Source organism: Anser anser (genome assembly GCF_964211835.1).
Source record: "Anser anser genome assembly, chromosome: 13".
Classification (NCBI taxonomy): Eukaryota; Metazoa; Chordata; class Aves; order Anseriformes; family Anatidae; genus Anser; species Anser anser.
Window position 1 is genome coordinate 14,089,931 of NC_139734.1, and position 25,135 is coordinate 14,115,065.

The 25,135-nt window shown below is 40.3% G+C and overlaps 1 protein-coding gene across 9 annotated transcripts in view; it reads left to right on the forward strand.

The window, feature by feature from the left end:
- Nucleotides 1–25,135, forward strand: part of HTR2C (5-hydroxytryptamine receptor 2C) — a 310,851-nt gene that overhangs the window by 142,920 nt on the left and 142,796 nt on the right. For 2 of the 9 annotated variants that reach the window (XM_083797963.1, XM_083797964.1), the window contains exon 1: nucleotides 1,172–6,239. The exons of 4 other annotated variants lie outside the window; for them this stretch is intronic. The gene's annotated coding sequence lies outside the window, so the exon portion shown is untranslated. 3 more of the 9 variants (XM_083797965.1, XM_083797960.1, XM_083797962.1) reach the window with 3 other exon arrangements.

Here is a 25,135-nt window from a genome sequence, read left to right on the forward strand (position 1 = left end):
ATCCTGTGGTGGTTCTTTGGATCTGTAATAAGAATTAGTACTTCTCCTTATGCAGGGGAGGCAAACAATAATTCAGAGTTTCTAGCAAAGCGTAAGAAGTGACTTTGCAGCCTTGTCAAACGCTGCTATGATTTAAGGATCCAATGTGTGGAGGCAGTTTGTCAGTCTAGGCCAGCTGAGGAAGTGCCTTGAATGAAGTCATCTTGATCAGCTCTGGAGCCTGCTGATAGGAAGATGTGAGGAAAGCCAAATATGTACCTGCGTCTAGTTCCTGCTTTGATGCTGGTTCCACTCACTCTGGCAAAAATACAGTAGCATCCTTTGCATTAAAGCAGTCAAAGGATGCAGGTCAACTTCAAATAGTGACCTCTTCAGCTTCTGGCAAATGATGTTGCATTTCTTTACTAGAATAGGCAACAAAGCAGATCAAAGGGACAGAGCTCTCTATTTCTGCTCAAAAAGCTGAAACTGTTATGCACATGACAGAAAATCTTTCCAATTCATTAACAAAGAAAGAAGGGCCCTCTCAGTCGGATTGTTAGAGCACTCAAGCAAATACTGGCTCTCTCGACTGTGCAGATCAGGGTATTCTGTCTTTTCACACCTCTTACATCAGATCTGTACCCTTCCTTCTCCACCTGAGACCATGTTTATAAACTTTTTCTTTCAGGAGGTCTCAGGAAAAAACTTGCCATTGTCTCAGATGCTTTTCTGCCCAGACTCTCTTCCGTGTACATGGAAGCTTAGTACTGAACGTATCAGTGTTGGTTTCCTTGACTTCTGAGTTTGAGGTTTAAAATCTTGTACTCTTTGAAAAGTGACAGTGACATGGTTGTGTGCTTGAAAAGTCATTTGAAAATATAAGTTGTCCTCAGTCAGTAACTGTGCACACTCTTTTTGTAACATACTTGCAAAGCAACTCTAAACAGCATACCTTAACAGTCTCAGGATTTTATACAATGATCCTGAGTAACTTTTGTCAGTGGCTCTATAGTTTTACAGACTGTTTTTCAGTCTTTTTTTTTCGTTCTGTCTCAATGTTTCATCCTCTGATTTTGTCCCTAGAGAGCTTTATTTACATCTGTGAATAAACCAGCTGTTTCTGGTCTGTCTCCTCTCCAGCTGCTGTCTGACACCACAGGGCATCCCCTGTCCATGCAGTGGATGCAGCCGTCCTGCTTCTTCCTGCAGCTCTGCTCTCTACTGCCTGCTCTACTGGGGCAGGCTTCCAGCACCAGGCCTGTTGGCCCTCCCTGTCACGAACCAGTGTGAAGAGGCAGTCTCTGAATTCTTCTGCTTCTTCAGAGAAGCCATGGCTTCTGCCCATCTTCTGGCAGGATTTGTGGCCCCGGCTGCCTGACTTCCTGGCTATTGCCCCACTTTGCATCTCTTCCATCTCTGCCTTGCCTCCTTGATGCCATTTTCTGCCTTCTTTAGCTCTCAAGCTGAGGTACATTGTCTCTTACAAGTCCTCAAGGAAGGCAGAGTATCGGTCTCCTCAAATGTGATTGTCTTGATTTCCTTTAAAAATCATAATAATTATTATTAGTCAGGGTTCACTCTTTATCTTTTACTCTCACCTTGTGTACTTCTGCTCAGCTGTCCACACTGAGAACAGGCTCAAAGCATGTGTAAGAGGTATCCCAATCCTATCCCTGCCTGCTTGCCTGAATCCCAGAATACATCCATTGCACTTCTCTCCCTTCAAAGCTAGGGTTGCTCAGACACAGAGCTGTGCTATGTCTTGTGATTTAATTCGTTGTGCCTTTGCAGTTGCATCTTCTATGGAGAGATGCTATCTCTTCCTGGTGCCTGATGGTACTTGATGCGTTATTCTCACTGTAAGGAATGGGTGGATGTTTCTTTCAGGGCTGGCTAAACCTGTTCATTTTGATCAATATTCACTGGAAAACGTGTGGTCTCAGCCAGCTTCCCTGCAAGTGGTAAAAAGTCAACATATTTCTTTCATAGCACGGTGTGGTGGTGGGTTATGACTGTTGGGATCTGCTGTCAGAGCTGTTCTGAGTACACTGTCTTTCTAAAACCAGCTAGTCTTGCAACCTGTTCTAATGAGATTTTTTTTATTATTATTTTTAAGTTTTGCAATGAAGACTTTGATGTATTAAAAAAAAAGAATGCTTGAAACATGTTTTTCCTGTTCAGTTTTCAACCTCAGGAATTTTTCTGAAGATAAGCTAGCTGTTTGCACAACAAACTTAAGATGATAACTTCTTAAGAAAGAGGTTGTATTTGCAGTCTGTGATTGTAGCTCAGACTGATTCAAGTTTTGGCGCAGTTTGGCAAGTTCTGTGCTGATTCACTTCAGATGAGAGAGAGCTGAAAACTTTATGCCAACTTGGGTGTGCAGAATGCGAGTCATTGCCTGATGGTCATTGCCTGGTCTGGTTAGGAAGAATATTTTTTATGATCTGAGTCTGTGCATCTTTAAAATTTCCCCTTTTATATATTCATGAAAATTTACCTAAATTCATTGAGGCTGTGCACTGAATGTGAATTGCATCCTAGGAGGTGCCATATGGCCTGAGCTTTTATATATAAAAAAATATTGCATCAGAAATATAAAGCCCAAAAACCTGCTCTCAAACCTCTAGAGTTATAAATCTTTGAAGTGCTAATGTGAAAATGCAAGAGCTAAGTGCATCACCCCTACGGGCTGCTTACTTGAAGTAACACTTCAAGTCCTGAGATTTACAGAAGTCTCTGTTCAGGAGCTCACCAACATGTGGTCTCGGGCTGCTCTGTTTTCTGGATTTTTAAGCCATTTCTGATGACCTTCTTTAAACACTGTTCTGGGTGTAAGGAGCAGAGTAGGTCAGCTTGATTTCCATGGAGAGCCAAAATTTGGGTTCTGTGTTTTTTAATGATGGGCCAATTCTGGGGATGACCTGTCTGTGATACTGGCACTCTAGAAACAGCCTCTTAATCCATTCTTTCTGCTTGCTCCATGCAATACCTCTGTATTGCCAGGCAAGGATCAATTTTAGCATGCCCAAGATACATTCAAAGCACTACTTGGCTCTCAAACCTCTTCTGTGGAGATGGCTGCTCTGGGTAAGATGGACACAGAGCTTTTCAGAGGCACAGCTACAGGAACCTTCAGAGAATATTCTGCCTCAGGGATGGAGTGAAGTCTCCTCCTGGTAGGCATGCAGCAATATTTTCTGTCAGCATGACTATAAACTATACCAACTTTTGGCTGGAAAGTCACCGTGATAGATGCTGCTGTATATTCAAATGTGCTTGAATTTAATTTGGACCTTGCTGGGGAAATAAACATCACCATCCCTAAAGAGACACTAGGCTATGAAACTAGTTGGTAACTGTTCCCTGAACGGATTTCAGGGAGATAATTTCTTGTTGAACATCTGGCCTTTTAGGTGACTGGCAGTGGTTAACTGTTTTTCAGTGAATACTGATCTTAATAGGAAGTGGAGCTGGTGCATACCTGCAGCAGGCCCTAAAACAGTAGTCCTGTTCACCGAGAGAGAGGTGAACTTGTAGTTGCAGATTGGCATGAGATAGCACATTTTTTCCCTTTCCTTTCCGGGAAAAAAAAAAAAAAACGAAATCTTATACCTCAGTGTTGAGAGGATTAATTAGTTACTGGATGGAAGCCATTAGTGTAAATGCTAAATATTGTTTTTCTGGAGAGTATATCAGCTAGAACTGGCCAAGAATTTGAGTGTATGTTTCTCTTCTCCCATGGACTACTTCATTAGAGTAATTACTGTTTGAAGTTTCCTACAGAGATATGTACGGGAGGGGAGGGTTTTGGCTAAAAATTAGCTTGATGGAAATCTTTCTCCAGCTGGCTTAGTCCTTCCACTCTTCTGAAGTGCTTCTCCAGAAGCAGCGCTCAAGAAGAGCTGCTGCTTCCCTTCACAACAAGAAAGTACGTTTCTGCCTTTCCCTGCTTCTCTCTCGTTGCGAGTTAAACAGCTGTCTCCACGTAGGCATGCAGGGAGCTTGGGAGAAATGGAAGGGAAATCACCACCCAGCATTCCCACTCCATCCACACAGCATGGTGTCGGTGATGCACGGCTGCATGGCCTGCAGGCAACTCTTGTGTGACCCTCCCAGCAGTTAGCATTCTCTGAAGCTCTTTCTTCACCCTGGGTAGCTGTTTCTTTCCTCGACTTACAGCCACTAATTAGGCCCCTTCCTCTCTCATCCTTGCCCAGCTGTTGCAGGTGCTTTCTCAGCAGCCCACCAGCCTGGAACGGAGTCACTCCATCCACTGGGAACTGAAGCTCAGAAGGTGGAGTGACCCTACCGCGTCCTTCAAAGGACAGAGGGCGAATTTGAGAGTCATTTTTTAGCTTCTAAACCAGGACAATCATTTTTAGCTGCTAAAAACTTGCCACAAAAACATCCCTGCTGAGATTGGAAGTGACAGTCCTAGTGCTCCGAAGCTGACTGCTAGAATTGAAGTGCTGCTCTGGCACAGCGCTGGGACATGCTGGTCTGTGCTACAGGGAGAGGGTGGGCAGCTGCCACTGAGCCGCCGCCACCTCCCACACACAGCTTTCCACGTGCACCGCTTCAAGGGGTGCACAGGTCATGCCCATGGGACAGACTGTGCTGGTTTCTACTCAGAAAGGCTGCTGATGATATAAGTATATACATTTAGTAGTGTTTCAGGAACATTTTACTGTGTGCTGCCTCTTAGGCTCAACTTTCCACTACTCCCTTTTGCTTTCTTCCCACCTGCAGACCAAAGCTGGCAGTATCTCTGTTCCCACCTTGACTTCTAGGCATGGTACAGACTGACTTTTGTACTTTAGGCTTTCTTGTATATATACAAGCAGCTTTCTTCCTTTGAGATCTGAGAGCACAGTTCAACTTTCCCACTCGGGGGTAGGAACTACTTCCTGGAAAAGTTTTTTCCCTCCGTTTCTAGTAGACTTCAGGATGGCTGGAGGGAAATACCTTCTGCCGACTGCTGGGTGAGCTTTAGAGGATGAGGGCTTTGTGCCCATGCCAGCTGCCTGCAGTGGTAAAAAGGGGCCTGTGCCTGGCAGTTTTCTCCTGTTTGCTGGTGCTTGTCTGATCAAGGAGGCTGTGTGCTTTGTGCCCTAGAGCTGTGCTCTTGCTGGGACACTTCCCTGTCACTGCTCTCCTTGTGCCTCTGACAGATGGTGGCAGCAGCACTCTGTTCTCTCTTGTGATGACATTTTTAAGTTTAGTTCATCAGTTCTGACACTCTGAAGCTGAAGTACTTGATAACAGGATATGACAAGAAAGGGTCGTGCGTCTTCTTCCATTGTCATGTGCGCAAGCTTCAAGCGAGATGTCCTAAGAGATTGCCAGGGGTGCAATTCCTTATGCTTGAAGCTGTCTGCGGCTCCTCTTCCTGTTGTCTTTTCAATGTAGATAATTGTGCCGTTCTTGAATGTGTGTCAATTCAGCATAAGTGAGTTTTAGTCTTAGAAATAGCAGCAATAAACCAGGGTTGGCTTTTCCTCTGATCTAAGCCAAAGCAGAACCCTGCTCTGAACACATGGGTAGTGTAGAACTGCCTGCTGACAGCACTGGGTGAGGCAAACCCTTCTGTAATGCAGGCTTTGCTTCTCTTAATGAACGAGCCTGGAAAATGTGATTTCACTTTTGTAATTTAATTGATTATCCTGAGGGCTTACAAGACTTGTAGCTCCATTTTACAATTTGGTACTAAGGAATTTTGACCCTGAGAAAGAGAAACAAAAGGCCTCATTTCTCTATTTGTCTGCCTCCTTAACCACACGGGCACATAGGAGGCTCTCTTTGCATGAAGAACAATAAAAGATTACGGTTTCAGTTTTAAAAAATTACCTTCCTTTCCTGCTTTCATCAAGCTATCCTACAGAAGAAAAGATATAGCTAAACCTCAGCTTAAAGTTGCAAATACAGCTTGCCCAAATTTTCTCATGTACTGAAACAAGCCTGGTCTGTAGCAGGTCACAAATGGTGTTCAGATGTAAATAAAGACACCTGGGGAGAAGCTTCGGCAGGAAACTGGTATTGGCTGTGAGCTTGTGTTTGCCCAAACCAGCTATAGCTGTGCTCCTGGAGGTGCAGACCAGGGTGCGAGAGAGGGGCAGAAGCTGCACTGCAAAGCTCTCAAGGACATCTACTTTCATAACACTTTGGCCTTAAGGAATTGTTAACAAGAGCTAAGCGTGGGAAGAAGAGTCTTGCAGTAACATACCCAGCATCTAATATGATGGATCAATAAGCAGGTATCCATGGGGTTTATACATGCTTACTCTCAACAGCTTCATGTACGCGGATGAGTAGTAGCAGCAGCAAAGTTGACTGCAGTAAAATCCTCTGTACCAGATCCACATGGTGCATAGCAGAATTATTTTCAGTTGTGCATATTATTTTATTGCATGTGCATGTCTGTCCTGAATATTTCTAAAGGGTTTAATGACTAGGGTTGGGGGAGGGAAAGGTTTTGGATATCAGATGTAGATTACTAATGAGAAACGATGTTTCTTTATCTGCTTCAGCAGTGGTCAGACGCCATTATTATATTAAAACAATTCTGGAATAGTTCCTCAGTGCTCAAGCCCAGGTCTGCACTTGGATCCTGTGTAAATGGTTTTCTGCTCCAAAACCACCTTTTTATTTATCTGACTGTTGCTTTTTTTTGAGACTGTATACCATAAACTAGCTAAACCTACATAGCAAAGTGAATTTGGAAAGTTTAGTGCTTATTGTGTTGGAATGGTGCTAGGATTAGAAATGCCTTTATTGGATAGGCATGACAGGAACATGCAGTTAATATCTGCATGTAATTGAAAACTTCAGTCTTGTCTTAGGTGAGGGATTTACATGAGTATTAATGTGACGTCACAGCAGTGGAGAAGCAAAATACCCCAAAGTGAGTTGGCATCATTGCAGCGAGCTCCTAAATGACAAGGTTCAGTAGCGCCAGGTGCCGGTCCTGCAGGTGCCTCTGATGGCTGCTCTGGCACAATCTGCAGGAACTGGGCATCACCTGCTGGGGGGCTAAGTGGGTGGACTGGTCTGTGGTGATGGGCCTTCCCCACCTCCGACTCCTTGAACAGAGGACCTAGGCTTGCAGATCTCTCAGGAACCTCTGTAGTGATGCAGCTATTTTGTATCCTAATCAATTTTTCCTTGTGGCTTAGAAAGCTGCAGCTGTAGGGGTTTACTCACTGAGTGAATCACAGGAAAAATTAGTAGTTGTCATTATAAATTATCCCCTCACCCTCTTACCAGATTTCTGTTTGTTGTTGTTTTATGCTTTTTATTTATTTATTTATTTATTTATTTTGTCTAACATCAGGTTGTAGCTTAATATGAATTTCTGGGTAAGTCCTTGTGATTTAGTTGCGTGTATAAGTCGACTCTCCTCAGGAGTAGTTCAGTATTTTGTTAAGTTATGGCTCTGTTTGAATGAAACATGCTTGTTATTGCGTTCTTCTTCTTCTAAATCTTTTTTTTTTTTTTAATGCAAAATGAACTGTTTTAATACTATTGCAAATCGTTTTACTTTACTCCAAACACCTCTAATTCCTGCCACGTGTCTGCTGTGGCTGCGCTTCTCTTTCAACCTTTCTTTTTCCTATCTGGCAGAGCTACACTTGGACCTGGAGCAGATGGCAGACATTGCAAGCATAGTGTGTGCTTCCCATTCCTGCACAGACACAGACCTGACACTTTGTATTGTCTTTCAACGTGAGCACTTGTATTAGCATGGGCTTAGTGCTCTGCAACCACTTTTCCTGTGCTTCTAACCAGGAAATGGTGCTATAATAAAGCACCAGCTGGAAAATTTCAATGACTTGATGTTGGCCGGTTGGGTTTTCAGGGAGGAACCAGCCTGCGGCGGATGGTTTCCAGACCTGATGTTTAGTTCTTAAAATCAGTAGATATAAAAAGAAAAGATAAATGCTGATCAAAAGCTTACAGTGTCTGGATAAATATTAAAAAAAATGTTTTGTGAAGAACTTTATATTCCTACTAGGCTACTTTCATTCTTTTTTATCGCTTTGTATATTTATTTATTTTTTATTCTCTTTTATTTATTTTATTTTCAAAGTACATATGAAAGGCTCTCCCTTGCATTTTTGCTTTTTTTTGAGTGTTGCTAACCTCCCTTTCCAGATCCATGAGAGCAGTGGCATTTCTAGGTTGAGCTGAACTGCTGCCATCACTACCTACTCCTCCTGTAGCTGTAGGACTTCTGTCTTCCCCTTGCTGCCATCAGTTTTGCCTTGTCCTCTAGTGGGCATGACACTGGCCCAGAAGACAAATAGTGCAGAACTATTAGCTTGGTTGCTGCTCTGTGGGTCTGAGCCCTGGGAGCCATTCTCAGCATCTTCTTTTGTCCAGATACATCAATTTCTGGTAAAATCCATTTGGTCCCTGCATGCAGGATGAAATGCTAGGTAATCAGTACAGCCCTCTTAAAATGTCTGTGCATCATCCTTCTTGGCATTTTTAAGCATTCTTACCTCATCGAGAAAAGAGAAGCTGATACATACTCTGTTAACACGCTTCTGGAGCAATTTGGAAAATTGTGCAAGTGTTTATTTTATACTGTCATTTTAAAGGTATTGTTACAAATTAATGGCAGAGTCCATTAGTACATATATGTACATATATATAAAATATTATATACACAAGTGCATGTATACATAACATGTAAAAACTTGTAGGAACTATCGGTCCAAAACAGCAATCATATAAACTACTGTTTTGGGGCTAAGCAGAGGAACATGTGGACGCTGTATGTGGCATGGAATAACGTCTCTGCAGGAACAGGACTAACTTCAGCCAAAACCCCTCATGGGGGAAGCTGGCCTAAAGCAGCAGTATAAACCAATGGGATTTACAGTCAAGTCCCTCCCCAGCCTGTTTCCATGGGTCTTGCTGTTGGTAATGCTTCATCTGCCGCTGAAATGTCTGATTTCTCAAATTGATTTATGTTTGGTATGATGAAAGATGCTTTCTATAAGAGGTTAATTACCTCTTGCAGCAGAAAATAACTTGTGAAGTATTATGCTGGATGTTTCCAAGACATGGTTTTGGTTGACCACAATTTCTCAGAGTGAAAGGGATTAGTAAAAACTAATTATTTTTTCCAGGATTTCGGCCACATAAACAGTTGATGTAGATTTTCTGAGAAGTGTGAAGTGATGCTTTCATCCCAGCAATCAAGCCTTGAATGTTTGGCATGAAGAATAGCTCCTTTTAGTGCATTCTAAACCAACACAAGTAGTTCAGGAAATGCAAAAGTAAAGCAAAATGTGGTGAGCTTAATGTTACCACTATTCACTCAGTGGTTTTTAAAAAATGAGTGTTAGAAGTGGTTGTCTTCAGTGCCAGCTACCTAAGCTGCCAGGATGAATGTAACCTTTTAAATGTAGCTTGGTTTCTTTTAGGTTGATGGGTTGTTTTTTGTTTGCTTGTTGGGTGGTTTTTAATTTAAATTTATATATATATATATTTTTTTTTTTTGGAAAGGGAAAAATGATGATGCTAAACTAATCAGTGGTCAATGCAAGCAGTTTCAGGAAGAAATCAAACTGCTTTGAATCTCGTAATCTTGCAGTAGAACACAAGTTTCTCACATTCTGCAGTATGAGACAACTGCAAGAAAAGAATCCAATTAGGACCTGCAGTAATGCAGCACAATAGCCAAGACACAGCTCCCCACAAACCACAGCGACAGATATTCAGATATTCTTATCCGTGGGGCTGCAAAGCAGAGGAGCAGTTCTGTAGTCTGGGAAACTTTGAATAGTAATTTGTAAGCGAAGGAGAGATACAGCCCTGGCTTCTTTCAGGAGGTTCTTGACCTGCACCGCTTCTGCTGACGATGTCCTGATTTACTTGCATCCCTGCACTGATGGGCATGCAGGAATGCCTCACTGGCATTTCTCAATTGTGAGTAAAGTTTCAGGTCCCTTAACAAACATTTAAATAGGAATCTATTTTCCTGTTTGTCTAGACATTGAATACACAGAATACATTAGTATAAACAATGTTTCTGTATTAGGGTCTCAATTCTTTTTAATTCAGACAAAACAGGTGATGTCTTGTTATCCATATCCGTGTCCTGGTGTTGTGATGAGGGACTGGTGTAACCAGTCAAACTCTGTACAGACATATTTTTCAGCAAGATTGGCCTTTTCTAGTGAAAAGGCCAGAAAAAGATCATTCTTTTTTGACAGCCAAACTGTTTCCATAATTCTCCAGATATCAAACAGGAGACGTTACTCCTATGTAGCAAGTGGTCTAAGTGAAATTTCTCAAGGCAGTAATACGTTCAGCACCAGATTTGAAATGTTCAAAAGCATTATATTGTGACTGCAAACAGTGACTTTAGCCAATGCAAAATGCTAGTGAAATTGCACCATGGATCATTTGTGTTTTGGTTGTTTCTGCTTATGGACATGAGAGAACGTCATATACTGATGGTTTTTTCCCTTTTGAATAGGTGGAATTATGTTATTGGAGATAAATCAGAAATAAGTGAGATCAAATTAGAATCACATATGTATTGTGAATCTGCAGAGCAAATTGCCCCCTGCTTTTTTTTTCTCTGTTTTTTTAACTCAACAATCCAATGCAACTACTTTCAGTAGGTGGGAAAACCAAAAATGTGCTTTTATTTTCAGAAGTTTAGGATCACTCTGTTCTATGAGTAGCAAAAGAAAAAAAAAAAAAAGCAAGTATTAAGAGATGGTCTTAAAATAGTATCCTGCACCTCTATTTGAGCATATCAAACTTTTCTATTCAAAGGGGAAGTAGAATAAAAACATTGTGTGCAATATTTTATAATAGAGCCTGAATAGATAGATTTAAAAATCCTTGTTTCATAAATGTTGAAAAGACTCTTTAGAGATTTAAACTTCATTTTTTTTTATTATTGCTTTCCTTCTTATGCATCAATTTAAAATCAAAGTTCCATGATACCATTGTGAAAGAAAAGCACGTCAGATGTGAAGGATGTTACCAGCAGTATGCAGTGGCACTTTTATGTATTGATTATAATGAAGCCTCTGCATGTCTTTTCCCTTCATTATTTTTATTTCTGTAACTAAAATGAAAAGGAACTAACGTACATCTTCCTTAACAAATATTTTTGTAAAATCAGCAGTTGATTGCTGAATGCCATGCTGCATGGGTTCTGGAGGTGTCCAGTGATGTACAGTGACTAGCAGAGGAATGCATCCCTCTTGTTTAAGCACGTCTGGTCTGACGAAGACATTTGTAAAGAAACTGGGTGTGGAGTGGTCAGAAATCAGAAAACTACATGTTGCAGCAAATGTGTCACAACATTCTTCATCCTTTCCCATTGAACTTGTAACAGTGTTTGATTCACAGTGGCTACAAACTCCACTGATATTTTGAGACTGCAGTGCTACTGAGAGTTCTTGAGCAGTAAACTCTAGCATTTGTTTTGGCAATGCTGGGCAATGCAATACAGGTTTAAAACACACACACACACAAATGATTGGAAACAGTAAAAATACTGCTGTTGAATATCTTCAAAATAGCACGTAATGACCTCCTACTGAATCTTGCATGCAAGTTTTTGCAAAGGTAGTATAGAAATCTGGCCAAGTGTCAGGAGAAGACAAGGGAAGCTGTTTCTCAGGTACTTTGGGGAGTGAATAATCCCTTTTGGTGAAGTACAGTAAACGAATGTTCTTGCTTTGCCTATGCTTTTAATCTGATTGTTTTCTGTTATTTACTCCGTTGGGTTAATTGAATTTTCTTAATAGCAGTAAATATCTGGCCATATGTGCACTTTCACAACTTTATGGTACAGGGCATACAGAATGGCTTATTAGTGCTTTCATACCCCTGTGACATAGACTGTAAACCTAGAAGAGCAAAAGCCATCAAGTATGAATAGTTCAGCTCCTCATGTAGCCATCTATGTCATAGAAAGATCTCTTTAAAACCGAACTAGGGGTATTTCTGCAGTTCTGAAATATGCCAGTACTTTCAGGCACCTGGTTTTGGTATATTGCTTAGAAACAAACTTAATAAACATAAATGAACTCAAGCCTTATGCTTTTAGCTGATCAAAAATACTCCCTCTATGGCTATAAAGCTGTTTTTGCCTTTCCATATCCCCTCATTAAAAGGACCAAAATGGCTGCAGAGTCATCTGGCTTTCAGATTAGGACATATGACACTTTCCTTTAGCAGGCTGAAAAGGATAACAAGCCTTGTTGCTTAAAATTCCTTCTTGGGACAGAGCTGTGCATTTGCTGTCAGAGCAGCAATGACCAGTGGGTGTGCACATTTACCTTTTTTTTTCTATATTTTTTTTTCATACAAGGTTTCCTTTTTTATTTTATTTTAAATTCTATTCTACTGGCTTGTTTTCTAAGTGGAAAGGCCGGTCTGTCAGCTGGCATGTAGTATGGCCACAGCATCTGTCCCCATGCCAAAACATCAGATCTGTGGGAAGGGGGGAGGTGAGTTCCCACCTCAATTCACATTAGGTGTGCTGGTGTCTTACAGCCACTATAAATACTGCTTTGATTGGCATGGTAAAGGGTTATATTTTTGGTACTGCAGGTATACAAGGCTGTGGCTTAACATAATCAGGCACTACAGATTTCCAAATGAACGATCCTCACCTTTGCATTTTAGCACCTGCAGCACAGCTGCCTGGGACTGCAGGAAGCACGGTGGACCACGGGCAGGTGACGTTTCCACGCTGTCCCTGCCTGTGTCACCACTGGTTTGGTAGAAGTGAAGGTAGCTAGGCTCCAGAGGAGATATACATGTGAGATAAGGTTAAAAACTGCCTGAGTGTGTGTTATGTGCCAGAGAGGGTGCTGCTTTGCTGACTGCAACTTCAGCTGTGCCGGGTGCCCCTGCGTGCCTTGCAGCAGATGAGTTCCGGGAACAGATTCAGAAATGCTGTTTGCCCAGCTTCATCTCTAGCTCACTCTGCGTATGTCTCCTGTGCCGTCTTTCATTCACTAATCTGATTTATCAGCTATCCATCTCTCTGTAAAGTATGGGATTAATTTTTATGCACTATTTTGAGCATTATAGCCTATTTATATTCAGGTTATTTTGTAAAGTAAATAAAGCACGTTCCAATGTCAGGTATGCATTAGTAGCCCCTAGTGCTTTCACCTAATGGCTTCTTCTGTCAAAATGTTTTCTCTACTGCAGATAAAAAAAAAAAAAAAAAAAAAAGTTATTTTATACTGCTTTTTAATATGGCAACTTTGAAGATCATCCCCATGTATTTGTGATTTTTATTTATGGTCACTAAGCCATGTCTGTGACAGTCTCTTTCTGTTTGTGATGAAAGTGTATTTTTACGCAAGATCAAGTTGACTGAAACAGTTTCATGTTCCCAGTGTTATAATGTAAAAGGCTGCAAACTGCTTGATAATTCCCTTCTGAGTAAAATTAGAAAGAAAAAAAAAGTACAATTAAAAGATCATTTAAATTACAGCCCTTTGTTCTACCTTGTTAGTTAACATTCTAAACAGCAATGTACAAACTGCATAATCTGTTTTGCTAGAATGTACCCAGTGCGGAGCCATCTGTGTAATAGTTGACATTATTTATATTCAAAAGGGACATTACGATAGCTGGAAAAGCCCCTGTTCCCAGCTAACCGTTTCCAGTGTGGCTCTAAATTATTGATTTACATTCATTCTCTATTAACCTACTATGAGTTCATCTGCCACTTTCAGCCCTCTTATCATGTTGATGCACTTCTAATTTTCCAAACTGAATAGTGATTTACTGCAAAGATGTTAGGATGAATTGTTCTCCAGTGAATATCTGAAAGCTTCTTATGCCCTAGAAAGCCTTTTTTTTTTTTTTTCTTTGAAACCTGTGTCAGGAGCTCCTGTACTTAACAAGGCCAGCAGTAATGTCTTGACAATCCTGGAAATGTTCTTTCCTTTCTCTTCTTCCTGATTCACGGAGTATATGCCTGTATTTCCAGAAAAGGTATTTTATAAGGTAATATTCTTGGTGTCTTTAGAGATAGAACGACCCTTCCAGTCTCTCTGTGCTTCATCCAGGATGCTCGTGGGCAGTCTGAGCTGATTTTCTCACCTATTTGGAGGGGGAAGGATGTCCCATCTTCTGCAAAGGGCTCTCATTGACTTCATTGGGTGCAGTACAGTACGTAACAGCATTCGGTAACTCTGTCATACTTGTGCTTCTTGAGTCATTTTTGTTCTTTTTAAAAATATGTTCTACATATTATAAAATCACTAGGTAAACCATATGACTATGTAGGAATTATATTATCTCTAAATGTGAATTTTTCCATTAACTTACATGATGAAATAAATTTTGAGAACATTTGAATTGGAAGCTGTATCTTAAAATTAATTTTTGAGAAAAATATACATCAGTGGTTAAGTAGATGGCAAAGTTATATGGAGGCCACAAAGGAGAGAAATTACATGTTCTAGGGCTGGCTGGTTTTGAAGAGATTTTCGCTGATCTATGTTAACTGCAATATAGTTTTTCTTCTTTTCATTGAATGTACAAAACTATTGCTCTAAGACTGTGCTCTATGTTGTTTGCTCATTAAAGATGGTTTTACCAAAACCCATGATAAAGCAATTAGCAGCCTATGGTAACTTGGCATGTGGTCTAGCTCAAGCCTTCCTCCATGTGGAGAGCCCAGCAGGAGCCGAGAGACCCTGCAGTTAACTGAGATGTGATCTTGTGTTGCGGGGGATCAAGGCTCCCTGTGTCCAGCCAGGATCTGCTGGGCTCACCAGGGGGCTGCTCCTGGTGCAGAGCTCCTGCTAAGTCTAGTGCTGTAACCCCATGTTTCTCTTCATTTGTAGCCTTGAGCCCCACATCCATTGTCTTGCATATAGTCACCAAGAGCTCCTTGATGCCGCTCCCACCATAGCGATGGCGTTGTTCTGCATGAAATCCCTCCTTGTCTGCCACCATCACCGAGTCTGACTTGAGGCTAATTTTAACAATAGACGTGGAGATTGTAAATTGGATCCTACTGTGAAACTACGCCAAAACAGAAAATATTAATCAAAATTACATGCACACAGCCTTTTCATCCCTGCCTCCCCTATCTGCACCCCGATCTCTGGAAGCACTATGCAACATTCAAATTGTCTTGTGAGTAGTCAAATCTTGAAAAAATTATTTTTCCCAAGTACTACAGTGCCATAACCCAACTCAGAATTATGTATCATAGAGCAGAGGCAACATCTCTGCTTGTTTTATTAAAGTGTAATTAATTACCATTTCAGTAGTGCTGTTAGGTGTCTGTAGTCATCCAGTGCATTGAAAAATAACAACAAAGGTTCTTATTATCTAATTGTTGACGTTATGCATTGTGGATGCAACCTATTAATATGGAAATACTGACACATTCATCAGGAATAATTTGCATGGTGTATTTCCTGACCTAATAATGAAAAAAGTAGGTCAGCCTCCAAGTTTCTTGAAATGGGAATTAAATCTTTTTGGCATCAAAGTCTTCAATAGTTTTACACAAATGGTTTAAACTTGCAAACCTTGCACATTTAAAGTGTTTTTCCCATGATGATGACTTGGAGATATTTCTAATAAATTGCAGTAGTACATCAGCAGTGGATTTCCTTGGCTTTCTCATTATCTCACTGATTTTTACAATTTAATGGAATTAAAAAGAACAAAGGACATGCCTTACCAAACGTTGTCATCTGAGGAAAGGATGTTTTTGAAGTGATATTTTAAAAAACGAAATGTAGTTAATAGAAACTGATGCAAAGCACTCTTTATTTTTTCCCCCTCCTCAGGAAGTATTCAGTTCATCATTGTGCATTCCAGATTCTTTGTTGTTGCTAGAGAGTATATATAGCATGTGATCCCTTTGAATATTAAGCTGCTAAGTCTTAACCCGGCTAGCTTTTTGCAGAAGGTGTATTTGCGAAGTAGCTGTTGTATTTACGACTATGATGATTTCAGGATTTAATCAGTGTCTACCCATCAAAATGATGATCCGCTTTCCGGAGCTTTGATTCTTTGCACTCGTAAATGCTGGATGTTGGCATGCATTTTAGGAATACAAAGGTTTCCGCGTTGGATTAGAATTGATGTCTGTCAAATGGCGTGCTTCTCTTTGGTCGCACCTGCTCTGCAGGGAAATTTGACTGCAGTGCATGCAGGCTTACTCCTGTGGCTTCAGCTGAAGGCTCCATCCTGTCACAGCTTGGCCAACCACCTGCCCGTGTTTCCTTCCTTGATGAGTGTCATCCAGCTTCTTCAGCTGATGTGTCCCACGTTGAACTCCACGTTGCTCTGGCTGTAGCGTGGTGGCAAATGTAGAAGTACAATGAAAAAGCAAAACAGGAAGACCAAAAAACAGGCAGGGAGATTGTCATGGTGGTTCTTGCACCGGCCCGTGTGGCATCTGGGAAAGGCTCTGTATATTAGAGCCATGTACCTCCACCTATTCATGGTGCTTTATGCTCTGAAAAATGCGTGTTCTGATGGACTGCCTCATGCATTGCTTACTGTCAGTTTGAATTGTTCGGTGAAAACACACGCTCGAGCTCTCCTGTTATGCAGGAATATATTTTTAAAGATTATGCCCTTCCCCAGTGCTTTCACTATTTTCTCCAGCTAAATATCACAGCCGTGAGCTCTCACCCAGCAGATAACTTGCTGCTAGATGCTCAGACGCTAACTTCTTTAATATTGCACACATTGTTAGCTGGTTGTCAGAACAGTTGTGCTCTGTAGGGTGTTTTCTGAATGAATGGTTCTTGTTTTCTGCTGTAAGGGAAGATGTTTAGCTTTGCCCATTTAATGTTTGATTGCCCTCCCCATGTACAAGATGGCACATAGGTTCTGCTTCAAAAGCAGAGACTTGGCTTTTTCCTCCTTCTGGTCTATTAAACCCTTGTCTCCTCTACTGAAAGCTGAGAATACTGTAAATTCTGAGTCCTTCTGCTTTGACTCATGAACACTGTGATCCATGAGCTGTGCTGAATCTGTCAAATATTTTTTGAGGGTAGTAACTTCTGATTATCGGAATCACAAGCCAGATATCAGATAGTGGCTGAGCATGCTCTGGTCGTGCCTTTGTGCATATTTGGGAAATGGGGAAAAACTCTGCTTTTTGGCCTGTTTGTGGTCACTTTCTCTGAGAAGTTGTTTTTATTTTAGAGCAACGAATGTGGCAGAAGAAAATGAAATCAGGGCATGAAGAACATCCTGTGATTTGAAGAACTGGCTGATTATATTTGCTTGGTGAATTTTTGAGGTTTTATAATAGTAACATAAATTTTGGGGGCTGAGTAGTCTTGGTGGCTGATTAAGTATTTTGAATACTTGTCTATTTTTAGAAATGAACTCAAACCAATGCTTTGTAGTATCATGAAATTATTTATGCAAAAGTTGCTTCATTTTTAGGTCTAATGAAATCCCACAAAGAATACACAAACCATTAGAGATCTGGATTCTATGAAATTTCTAACAAGGCCAGATCACGCAGAGGTTTAGAAAAAAAATATTATCTGAAATCCTATTTACTCACAGTAGTATGTTCAGATTTCATTGCAGAAATGAGAATTGTTTTAGGATTCCCAGGCCTCAGTTTTTAATATTTGCTTTCTGAGAGAAAATTAGATTGATCTCAGAATAATCAGTTTTCTCTGTTTAATATGACAATGTTTTCTATGTGAAATGACACGCTTCCATAAAGGTAAACGGTGGGCTACTCTTAGTCACATCTCCTAGAGGACAGTGCCACTGTATAATTATGTGGGCAGGTAGGAGATCTGCAGAGGTTGGAAAGAGGGGAGAGTCCAGGTGCCTCCCCATCTCTGCTCCCAGCTGATGGAGCACTTGGCTGGGGCAGAAGTCCATACGTGTACCTACAGGGCATGTTTAAAATCCTCTTTTTGGGGGGAAGCTTTCTTGCGCTTTGTTCCAGAGCAGATGCCATGTTGTAGCCCTCCAAGCAAGCCTTGCACTGGCTCAAAGAGGAAAAAATGCTCCCCTAAGCTTTGGAAACAGCTCATGTCTATCAGAGTGAGTGACAGACTAGGCTTGACCTGCTCTTCAAAGCCTGATTTGGGGATTTCTCTTGCCAGAATACTTTAAAGGATAAGGAGCATTGCTGTTCATTAATTAGTAAAATTGGAGCTGGCTCAAGTGTTGCTTGGAAATACTAACTATTAGGCTTTGGATTTATGCCCTGGAAGAAAAGTGAGTTTTATGTTAGTTTTCCAGTTTTCATTAATAATTTTCCTCCTCTTGAAATAATTATTCGGTTCAGGGAGTACGAGCACTTCTAAGCAGATGGACCACCCTGAAGATCAGCACTGTAACATGCAAATCTTTTAGGGTGATCTTAATGGTGCAGTAAAAGTGCTGGGTCTAACAAAGCAACATGGCAATCATTAAGGGTGAGCTCAAAAAACCCTTCCCAGGCTTAGAAGCCCACATAAGTGTCGCTGCTGCACTAGACAGAAAGATCAAAATGACCAACTCTGGATGATTTTCTAAATGTGACCTATGCTCCAACAGCTGTCTCACAGTGGCTATCACCAGCTGTGAAGCTTTTGCTGGCAGCAAGCACCCTTTGTCCCCTTTCCCTTGCCACGTTGTCTTTTATCCCTGCATCTCCTCTTTTACCTCTTTTTTATGAGAGATCTCTGCCTTCTCCTGGCTCGCTGGACCCTTTCACACACGTCCTCGCACCTGCCAGGCTTTCAGGGTTCCTGGAGCTTTGACTTACAGCTCCAGGTTGGGGTGTGGAGCTGAGATAACACTTCGGACCTGTCCGTAACCCAGGGCCCTGTCTCGAGATGCTCCCAGTGGAACTGGGCTCAGCCCCTTTGAGTCTGAACGCAGAAACCTGACGATGAGCTGCAGCTCCAGTCTGGGGCTTCTGAACTGCCAGTTTCCAGAAAGCAGTTGCTGTGCACGTACTAGCTCTATACTGGCACACGTTGATATACAATGGGCTGGAAACCTTTCAATTTTTTCTCATTCCTTCTATTGAAAAAAATAAATAAATAAATTGGTGTCACTGCAATACTGATAAAGCTGTTCAGAGGAAGCGACGGTACGAGTGCCAAATGCTGCTACCAGTCCCAAAACGTGTGATTGATGAGCAGATCTGAGAGTAACCAATTGGTTAATCTGCGCTGTAGATGGCTGTTTTTTTAGATATAATAAGAAGACGTGCCTCTTTTGTAAAATTAGAAACTGAATGTGCATAGGCATTATATAACTGAAAAACTAATACTGTATATGGCATCGTGATGGATTAATATATATATGTCCTTGATTTCTTCCCATTTCTGTCCTTCTGGTAGTTTATGAAAATGTTTGAGAAGTTTTCATATGACCTTTAAAATTAGCTCCTAACCTGTATGGTTTATCATCATCTTCTGTTCCATGAGCCTGAGGTGTTAAAGGATTCATAATTCAGTATATCAAAAATTGTCAGTGGCTTCACTATATGAAATTTTAAAGATTCTGAACATAATTCTGGCATTCAGTAGTTGTATTTGTTCACTGAGATGTAATGGATATTGAATAGGACTTATCTGCTTGATATAGAAAATATATTAGGGTAATTACATATGCCTACACTTGGTATAAATTTCAATCTTTTTCTGCCAAGAGGACTGGTAAAAGAGAACACTATCTTTCTGCATTTTATGAAGATGCAGTTGAGAATTTTTGAATTCATGAGAGAGAGATGCCTGTGTGAAGGACAGTGCCGCTTCCCTGCGTGCTAGCACACAAGTCTGGATTTTGTTCCATGTTTCTAGCAAACCTCCCCGCCTTCTTTGAATCTTCTTCTGTATTTTACTGACTTGCAGAAATCGTAGCCTCTGTTTTTATAAGCATGGGAGCCTTCTTCTGAAGGATGTACGATAATGGATGATTTAGATAGTAATAGGTTGTATTCTGTCCATTCTTTTCCAGTTTAGGACTATGGATATCAGCTGCTTAATTGATCTAATACAAAAACTTGGGTACTTTATCTAATAGTATGACAGGTCTGTATGGGACTTAAGTATCATGAAAGACAGATGCTCTCTGGTCTAAATAATGTGTACTGCTGACAGTTCTTTCCGCAATAAATCGGTTCTCATTATGTGGGTCAGGTGAGTATCCACAAGGATCAGAGGCTGATCCTTGTGAGTTTTGTCTCCTGCAGCTTCTGGCAAAGGCTGGCTTTCAGCCGGGAACAGGCATGGTTCACTGACCTAGTGCAGGATGTCAATGAACGTAGCTATTTTGCTGAACACGCAGTGTGTTTGGGATTGACTGAAACTCCAGTGAGTGTTATTTTTGCAATGGCCGAGCAGTTCCTTCAGGTCATGACCAGGAAACTTATACTTTTTGTTATTTGGTGTGAATAGAAGGATTTTAATCTGACTCTATTTATTATTCTGTGAATTGATGCTTGGAAAGAAGAACTGCATTTTGGAATCTGACTGGATTCATAGAAACTGTTATACTATATTTTATGCTGCCATAGCAACGTACGAGCGCAATGGGTTAGAAATCTCCCAGTTATTAGGATAACTGAATTAAAACAACTATTGAGCAAGGTTGTGTTTGCATAACAAAGTCAGGTTTTGCCTTTACTCCTGCAGTTCTGACCTTGTTTCAGGTAAAGGGATATCCTTGACTCTCGAGAAACAGAATCCATCAAAATAAACCATTTCAGCTAAGATGAAGAGTATGAGAATAGACATTCTGTGTTATCCTATGGTGATTCAGAATCATGAGCGTATATTTAGGCTGCTGAGTATACTTGAAGATGTCTTGAAGAATATTTAAGAAGGTAACGATGAATGGTAAGAAGAATCAAATTCTCAAGCTTAAGTTCCTCATCTGTGAAATAAAGATGGAGAAATTTTTAATTTACATAAAAATGCTATGAAAAAGGTGATTTCTGGAAGGCTCAAAGCAGGGAGGAAATGGCAAGAACTTATTATGAACTGCTCAGAATCTTATGAATGCTTGTTTTTTTTTACTGACCGGCTCTTAATATTTTAGGAGAGGACTGAAGCTGGCAACAGATGATGGCATTGAAAACATTATGAAGCTAAAAATACTGTACTGCTTTCTGTATACGTTTCCTCTCCTCTAGGACAGAAAAAAAAATTACTGAGGATCATTCATGGGAAGAAATCTCTGGAAAATTTATATGGGTCCTTTTCATTTGAAAACCACCTTCCTACCACCTCATGCCTAAAAGAACCAGTCCTGTTAGCCCTCAGGACACGCAGAGAATCTAATCTTTCTCATGATGTCTGGGTCAAAGTGAGAGACAGACAGAGGAAAAGTGTTGTGGTGTTGCTCTGCTTTTAATCCAACGTTTGTTGGCTTTAAAAAAAGCAAAAACAAACAAAAAAAAACCTCTGCTAATGTCTCTATTGCATTCAGATCTTCTGCCAGAGATTGCTAATATGCCTCCAGTGCATCTTTTCTGCTGTGATTTTGTAAATACCTAGCTAGAATAACCATAAAAACATCTGTGGGTTTTAATACAGAAATTATTATATTAACCCTGAAGCACAAAGTTCTGAAACTGCTTAGTACTGTTTCACAAAAAGTTTTGAAATTGTTTACTGTTGACAAGATCATGAGATTTTTCATATTTTATGGAGTGTTCCTAGCAATTATTAATAATGTGTTTTTAAAGATCCATGTAATAGAACAAGTGTTTAAAAAATGCAAGTGCAGTTGTTTTAAAAACTTCTCTTTAATGCACTGATGAATCTGTTGGCTTCCAGTAACACTGCAAAGCCATTAGACTGATATATTGATAATTGCAATTAAACTTATATTATTTCCTGTGCACTTTCTTCTTAACAGGCCTTTTGTTGTAGTCCTTTTTTTTTTTTATTTACCACGTTTTAAATAATTATTTTCCTCTACAATTGAATCTTTGGGATTGCTCTTGTCACACAAACTCTTCTTTCAGTAGAGACCGATTCCCAATGCTGCTACAGTGCTTAGGTCACAAGATGTTGATTTTCCTTTATGAAGATACTTGCTACGATTTATCTGACCTGGTTCTATATTGTCCTCATTGTACATGCTGTGTGTATTTGTCACGTACACAGCGCATGCAATGTGGACATAATGGAGCTCAGTTTACGCCTGACAAGGAGATATAAAATACCTGCAAGAAATGGTGCTGGTGGTGGTCTTAAAAATTGTTTCTTTATTTGTGTGGGTGCACACATGTCCGTACTATCTAGGAGAACTTCTTGTGTGTGAGATTGAGTCCAAAAATGGTGTTGTAGATGCAGTTTATTAGTGAGAAAAAGGCAGTGTCAAGAACTTACAGGACCATTGTGGCTATCCAGACCTCCTCAAAGAAACATGTTAGCAGGATTTAATAGTACAGGAATCTAATTTTGGTCAGTTTTAGGTTCATATGTTCTTGTGTTGTCATTATTCTGTATTTTTTAACATGCTGTTTTTTGTTCTCCACTTAGAATTTGGGGAAAAGATGCCCTTTTCATAAAAAATGAACGTTATTTAAATTCTGTGTGAACATTTGTTTCTTTTTCTTTCCTTTTTAAAAACAGAACAACAAAACAAACTGAATCTTCTGTTTTTATTTTTAATAAAAAGCTGTAATTTTAATTCTAGTGTTTTGAAAATGTTAGTTCATGCAAAGTGCTTTCAGTGCTGGTTTTTAGTTTGGGCAGCTATAGTCACTAATCTGCATGAACAAAACCAGAGTCACATCCCATGTTCTCTCTGCCACAAATTAGAACTTCCAAAATTTTTTTCCCCTCAAATTATTTTGATAAATCTTTTTGTGAATAGTAGTTATCCTGACAAGTGCTGAGATATCTGGAATTAGATATTTACAAGCAAAAATTGTTACAAAGACAAATATTGCACTTGAAGTGACTTGTAGAGGCTGCAAAAATGAAAGTCCATTCTCAACTGGATGTAGCATGAATTTGTAATAGAACAAAAACAGCTTTCTGTAGACCTGAACCCCTGTTCAAGAACAGGAGCTGCATGGAAAAAAAAAAAAAAGGGATTCTTTTACTGTGTTAAAAATTAAATTTAAAAATAGGGGTGGGGGAATGCGTCTTCAGTGACAGTGATGGAAATGCTAACAAATACCTATCTCAGAGGAATTGTACTATGTATTACGCCAGTTGCTGCTGAAAACATTATTTCATTTTGTGGGAGTCTGCAGGAGCTTTGCATTTCATAGGATTAGTAATTATGTTTTGTATTATTACTTGTTTGTTTTAAATGGAGAAGACTGAAAAAAAATGGCTAAAGCTTCTGGTTGAAAAAGGTGTTATCCCTCCCCTTGAACCGATGTGGTCCTTGCTGCCACGCAGTGGGCTGTGGGCCATGTCCTTCACGTCCAAGCATGCTACAGCCAACAGTGATGAAAGGTGCGTGGCGCTTTCCTGCCTCATTTTATTGCATAAATGATGGCAATTAGAATACATAGCACATTGCTTCATTTGCCAGTCTTGCAAGGTGCTCCAGGAGCCACAGTCATAACAGAGCCTGCTCTCCTCTGAGTTTGCTCTGTGTCTCCTACTCATGCAACATTTACTCAGGCTTTTGGTATGTGATGCACAGAGACATCACTGAATAGAAACAAGGCGAAATAAATGTTTCCTAGGCTATCAAAAACTCCAACGGAACAGTACTTGTATTAGAAGTTTGTGGGATCAGCTCAGTAGCCTTATCTCGTTATCTGCCCTGAGTCTACAGTTAATACAATTAAAGACTTGATGTGAGATGTTGAAAAGTAGTTTCTGATTTTGGAAAAAGTGGTATCCAGTGTTGAGAGTACTGTGAGAGCGGTGCTTACGTCCAGGTATTTTTCCAAGATGGTTTAGGGCTTAACACATGTAAAGTTCAGCCCTGCATATGATGGTGGTGGGCTGGTTGGAAATGCATAAGCTCTGTTCTGACCTCGCTTCATTGGCCCCGCTGTAACAATGGCCTCCTCCAAAGGCAGGACCTCTACTGGGAAGGTTTTCCTTTCTTTTTTTTTTTTTCCCCCCATTCCTTAAATCGTTATTTGCATTAATCCAATTGCTGGAAAGGGATTATAGGCCCAGAATAAAATCCAGTTGTAATTAAAAATGTAAAAGCGGCTTATGTTTTTAGGCCAAAGTTATTAGAGGAAGCTATCAGCGTACCAATATTAATACTCCAATCTCAGCTGGGAGGCTGTTACTATGATGAATGTGTCTGATAATGGGCTTTGTTATTGAACAGTTTCTGGTAGATAACTTTTGCTCATGTCTGCCTCATATCTGTTATGTATGTCATAAGGTACACAACACTTTTCTTCTTGCTGTCCTTGTGGGTATCCCTGTTGTGTTTTTTTTTTTTTTTTCATATTTCTGGAACGCTGCTATTTAGAAGCTAATCAAGCTATATCGCAAAAGCAAGAAGAGTTATTGAGGGGATGTTTAGGGCACAAAAGCCTGTGGTAATTACCCTCTGTAAGAGGACTGGGGTATGTTCCCATCTTCAACATATACATCTTAGGCTATCTTTTCATAACAAACATCCCCTTGTCAGACGTCCTCTCTGCATTTGCAGTTTTCATTGATCATCTGCGATCATAAAGAAAAATGGTCAGTCAGAACAGTTCTCAGCCATTCCGTTATCCACACCGTGTGTCTGATACTGTGGCACACAGTTGTCTGGTATTCAGTTTGCAAGCCTGCTTCGTAAATCTTCCTGAGTAGAGTACTTTTTAATTACCTCTTTCGAATTAAGTCAGTGCTGGGGCTAGAACTACTTATTAGTGTTTATTTTTTAATGCAGATTGAAATTTTCTTTGGCCTTCACTTTCTTCATGGGAGGTGTTTCGTTTCATCTCTGTCATTTTGAATTAAAGTTTTTTTGTAAAGGAAAAGATGATGAAAATCTGTTATTCCTTGATGAAGGATTTAGTTGAAAAAATATGGATCAGATTGGTGCTCAAACTGCATTCTTCAGAATCTCTTTCATCCAGATTGTGCTTTACTTCCCAGACTCAAGCATCCGTCACTTGACAGTGCACGGTGTTGGTCCTCTGATGACAAATGGGGTTTATAGCCGAAGCTGTGAATGAAGTCTTCCAGAGCAACAGTGCTAAATTGCCAGAGGTATG